The sequence below is a fragment of the Miniopterus natalensis genome, chromosome 3 (genome assembly GCF_054644295.1).
Source record: "Miniopterus natalensis isolate mMinNat1 chromosome 3, mMinNat1.hap1, whole genome shotgun sequence".
Taxonomy (NCBI): Eukaryota; Metazoa; Chordata; class Mammalia; order Chiroptera; family Miniopteridae; genus Miniopterus; species Miniopterus natalensis.
This window is the reverse complement of record NC_142083.1, coordinates 61,455,857-61,461,860: the sequence shown is the minus strand read 5'-3', so window position 1 is coordinate 61,461,860 and position 6,004 is coordinate 61,455,857.

Below are 6,004 nucleotides of genomic sequence, written 5' to 3'. Positions count from 1 at the left end.
TGTTGCTACTTTGGTACATGCTTGGAAATTTTCATAATAAAAAGGTTTTGGTTTTTTTTTGTGTATTTTTTTTAAGACATGTAAGAAACTTCTGCTTCAAGATAGTGAATTAGGGACAAGTATTTGCCTCCTTTTTCTTTGTATCCCGTTAAATGTCAGCAGAAGGGCTAGCTTTTCAATGAAACTGAAGAAGGTTAAGCTTCAAGGGCCCTCACGCGCATGGGCCCTTTCCAAGCTCCTGGAAGGTGCCTTAGCAATATGTTCACATACTCGAACGTTTTTGTAAAAACTGAAAATATAATCTATTTCCCCACAATTGGTTAAGGGCATTGTCTCTACTCTGACTTCCACACTGTCACAGTTCTGGTGCCAGGTAGTATTGCAGGGGCTGTGGTCATTTGGGGGATCCAGATAAAGGGAAGTTGAGTTTTGGGTGCAATTAGTTTGAATTTGGTGGGAGGATATTTATGTGATTCACAGTCGCTTCTGTGTGCAGAATCCATTGCTAACATGGAATAGCTTCCAGGAATACTCACTCCTACAGCCTAGCGAGGCTGGCAAAATAAAAAGAGAGAAGATGCAAATCACCAAGGTCAGTAATGAAACAGAATAGTGTTACAGTTCCTGCAGCCTTTATAAGAATAATACGGGAATACCAGAGGTACCTTTACACTTATAAATTCAACAACTTCGGAGAAATGAACCAATAAAACTACTGTAGCTCAAACAAGATGAAATAGAATAGTCTTATAGCCACTAGAGAAATTGAACTTGTCCTTAAAATTCTATGGAAAAAGAAATCTCCAGATGGTTTCACTGGAGAATTCTATCAAATATTTTGAGAAGAATTAGCACCAATTTATACAACCTCTTTCAGAGAATAGAAGAGGAGGGGTTGGTTACCTCTCTTCTCACTTTATAAGACCGGTATTACTCTGACACCAAAACTAGACAAATATGCAATAAAGAAAACTGGAGACCAATATCTCTCATAAGGTTAGATGCAAATATCATCAACAAAATATTAGTAAATCAACTCTAACAATGTATTTAAAAGATGTACATGAACAGGTAGGATTTATTACAGGTCTGCATGGCTGGTTGAACATTCAGGGGAGACCTTGAGCCGCAGGCAGCCAGCTAAACCAAGCTCACCTCCCTGATGTATAGAAACTGTGAAATGATAGCTATTTCTCGATTTAAGCTGCTAGATCTTAGAGTAACCAGTTCTACAGCAATGGAGTAACATAGGAAGGCAGACATGAGAGGGTATGAATTCCATTTTTAACACTGCTGGAATTGGTCAAAGAGCAAGCTTGAATAGCTTTCATCACCAGTCATGCATCTTAATTCTTTTTATTCTGCCTCTTGTACCTGCTTTAGCTTTTCATTCATGATAGAATAAACTGCCCTTCTTCTAGGCTCCCCCTTTCCTAAAAGCTTTCCAGCCAAAGTGGCTGACTGTAATAAAGCAAGCAGCCAGAGATGCTGTGCTTTTCCATCTAATGACAGAAAAAAAGAAAACACTCCATCTGGGTAGAAATTGATAATTGGCCATATCCAATTCCTGGACATCTGGCTTTTAAATGAAACCGAACATAGTAATTAATGTCTGCTTCCTTGGGCATTCTTTTACCAAAATGCTATTTATTCTTCTAGTCTTTGAAGGACAGCACCAGTGCAATTTTAAATATCAACTAACCAAAGATTTGTCTCAATGTTTTCCTATTACCGAAGTGTTATATATATTTATTGTAGAATTTGGAAGCTACAGAAAATCCCAAGAAGAAAAAGGGGGGAAAAATCTCACTGTCCAAGATAATTATTAACATTTTGATGAACATCTTTCCAGATTTGGCTTTATAAAATAAAATAAAAAGGAGTTTCAGGATAATAATTTTTTTCTCCATCAACAGTAAATCCTCATTTAAAAAACTCAACAGAATATTTTAATGAATGAAATTTAATGAAGAAAACCAAACCATTTATTCCACTGAAATCCACATCCATTTCCTAATATAGTTTAGCCTGATGACATTGATAATTCAACCGTGACAACCAGGCTGATTAGTTCAGGGAAATGTCCCATAAGGCTAAAGCAGCCCTGGCAGCATGTCAAGAGTAATGGGGTTCAGGGAACAACATATGTTTGCACCCACTGTCCCTTCATGCTGCCCCAGAATTTGTAGTGGCAGAGGGGTTCACAGATTTGTACCAGGATTCTTAATAGGCTACCAGACAGCTCAAAGAAGCGCTAGAGAGCAGACAGTTAAATTTCAGGAATTTTGTGAGCTGGTTATTAAATACAGCCATTATAAAAAATTAAATGATATACACATAATTAAATTATATTCAAAACAAAGGTAATAAATACTCAAAACTTAACCCTTTATAATCATTTTACAACATTTTGCCACCCCCCTTCATAACTCTGTTGGGTGAGTCCAAGTTGGTAGTTGGAAGTTGAACAGGGTGAGTATTTCTAACACGGAAATTAACAAATGTTCCAGGTCTGGGCTTCATTGATTGTTTTGTTGCTTGTCCAGTGATGGAGAAACTGTTAATACCGTAGATTAAATTTTAAAATGTGTCATATTCATAGTTGTTACAATGTGAATAACACAAAGATCAAGGAAATATTCCTCCAGTATTCAAAAACGATTATAAGATTGATCCAAGCCACTCACGATAAATGAGTAAAGTTCCAACACAATTGTTTCTTGTTTCACTTTCATCTTAATCATTAACATCAATGAAAATAAATATAGGCCGAGATTCTTGTCAAAACTATACTTGTTTGTTACTTACAATGATAGGTTGGCCTCAAATACGAAAGTTCAGCAAAAATCAATGAAACATTCTGTGGGAAACAATTGGCTACATGGAATTCACATAAAAGAATATTGTATAGTTTATTATTATTTATAAACTATGCGCCCTATGCTCTTTATATCAGTAAAATTTAAAATAAACTTGTACATGCATGTGTGTGCATGTGTGTGTGTGGCGCAGAGATGGTTGCTAATCATTTACTACACCATTACTGATCAGAGCAAATGCTTTCTTTTGCCCCATTTGTCATAATCTCCAGCAGATTCCTTTCAGCGAGGCATGAAGTGACAAATAAATAGGGAAAGGAAGTAAAAGAAAATTATGAGCTCAAAGGAAAAGCAAGGAAGAACAGAAGAGAAAGGAAAGAACAGGTCGAGAAAATTCTCCGTCTTGCCTTGTGCCTTTTCCTGCCTCTTCTCAATCTTCCCTCATCACCCAGCAGCTGTTTAGGAGAAAGGAGACGAACCATTGCGCAACCCTTCAGGATTTCTGGAGTCACAAATATGCCTGGGATTAGCTGGCTGGCGACCCCAGAGAAAGGGAGTTAATTAAGGAGCCAGTGGTCTCTGGCAACAATGACCATGCTGACTCTGGGTCAGAGTATTTTTTAGGTTTTTGTGTTTTGTCATTAACATTTAAAAAAATCGAGGCATAATTTACATACAGTAAAACCTGTCATTTTAGAGTATAGTTCTCTGAGTTTGACAAATGCATATAGTCCCGTAACTACCACCATATAGAACATTTTCATCCCCCTCAGAATTCACTCAAGCCTGTTTGTGATCAGCCCTTCTCCCTGTCTTGAGCCACTGCAACCGCTGATTCGTATCCTATCCCTCTTCTGTCTTTCCCCCAAATGTCGTATAAAAGGACTTATACAGTATGTAGACTTTTGAGTCGAAGTTCTCTCCCTTAGCATCGTGTATTAGAGATTCCCCATGTTGTCGCATGTATCTACAGTTCATTTCTTTTTACTTCAGCACGCAGACTGCAGCATCCAGTACCACCGTTTGTTATCTACTGGTTGAAGGATACTTGTGTGTTTTCGATTCAGAACGATTATGAAAAAAAATCATTGGTTGGTGGTTTTATTTATTTAAAGTCTTGATTTTTTTTAGAGCAGATTTAGGTCACAAAAAGATTGAGAGGAAGGTATAGAAATTTCCCACATTCTTCCCCCTCCCAAGTGACTAGCCTCCCCCTTTATCAACATCACTCACCAGAGTGGTACATACGTTTGTTACCAAGTATGAACCTGCATTGACATCAAAATCACCCACAGTCCACAGTTTACTGTAGGGTTCACTCTTGATGTTACACATCCTGTGGGTTTGGACAAATACCTACTTACATGTATCCATCATTGTGGTATCATACAGAATATTTTCACTGCCCTAAAAATCCTCTGTGTTTCCTGCCTTTTCGTCTCCCCATAGCACCAGCAACCACTGATATTTTTCAGAATATCCTATAGTTGGAATCATTATGTTTATAGCCTTTTCAGACTGACGTCTTTCACTTAGTAATGTGCATTTAATTTTCCTCTATGTTTTTTTCATGGTTTGATAGCTCATTTCTTTTCAGTGCTGAAAAATGTCCCACTGTCTGGACGCACCTCAGTTTATTTACCCAGTCAGCTACTGAGGTACATCTTGGTTGCTGCCAAGTTTTTGTAATTATGAATAAAGCTGCTATAAACATTTGCATGTAAGTTTGTGTGTGGATGTAAGTTTTCAATGCCTTTGAGTAAATACCAAGAAATACTGTTGCTGAATTGTATGGTAAGAGTATGCTTAGTTTTGTAAGAAAGTGCCAAACTGTCTTCCAAAGTGGCTGTACCGTTTTGCATTCCCACCAGCAATGAATGAGAGTTACTGTTACTCCACATCTCATCAGCATTTGGTGTTATTGTTCCAGATTTTGCCTATCTAATAGGTGTGCAGAGGCACTTGTTTTTTTTATTATTATTGAGTTTAGAGAGCTTTTCATATACGTGGATACACATTTTTTAATGAATATGCACTTTACAAATATTTCCTCTGAGACTGTAGCTTGTACTTTTATTTTAACAGTGTCTTTGAAGAGGAGCCATTTTAATATTTTGATGAAGCCCCAATTATCATTGTTTTAATTTTAATGAATCATGTTTTTGCTGTATCTAAAGAACCTTACCTAATCCAAGATAAAAAAACCTTTCTCCTCTGATTTCTTCTAGAAGTTTTATAATTATGGGTTGTAAATTTATGTCTCTGATCTAGTTTTACATTAATTTTTGTATATGGTACAAGATAAGAGTTGAGAGTCTTCTTCTTTTTATTTATTTATTTTTTTGCATATGGATGCCCAGTTGTTCCAGCACTACTTATTGAAGAGACTATTCTTTCTTTATTATTTTTGCATCTTTGTTGAAAATCAATTCACCATGTGTACATATATGGGTTGTGTTAGGATTTTAAAATAAGACCTTCTATGTCAAGGTCTAGGAGCTATTCTTTTCTGGGGAGGAAAGGTGTAACTCAGAGGGCCACAGACACCAACCAGTTCCCAGCGTTTAATAAATTTCTGGCTCAGCGGTTGAGCATCGACCTATGATCCAGGAGATCAAGGTTCGATTCCCGGTCAGGGCACCTGCCCGGGTTGCAGGTTCAAGCCCCAGTGGGGGGGGGGGGTGCAGGAGGCAGAAGGATGGGGGTAGAAAAGGGAGAAAAGTAGGGCACTAACAACTCTACGACTCAAAATCCAGGGGATTATGCAAAGGGGGAAGTGAGGAACAGGGATTGATAAATGGGGTTGAGTCACCCTCCAGGGATGATTACATGGGGCAGGAGAGTGTGCTCTGGAAGAAGAGGGAAGCATCATTGGCTTCAGGGCAACAAGGACAGTCAGAGTCTTAGATATCAGTGTCCCTGGGGTCTTTAGTCCTTGCCTGATGAGGCAGAGCTGGATTCAGAATTAGGGTGTCACCAATATCCCTCACCAGTAGAACGGGTCAGGAGGCCTACATTTTCATTTCTCATTTTCAAGTCCTGGGCTTTATTCCTGTTCTTTCACCCAGAGACCTTCAGATATCCTTATGAGATGCAAAGCAGTGAGTGTGTGCCTTTTTTCTTATGTCTCCATAGAAGGCAACTTAGTACTTCTCTCCATGTTCCTGAAGAAGGCCAGAAAATCT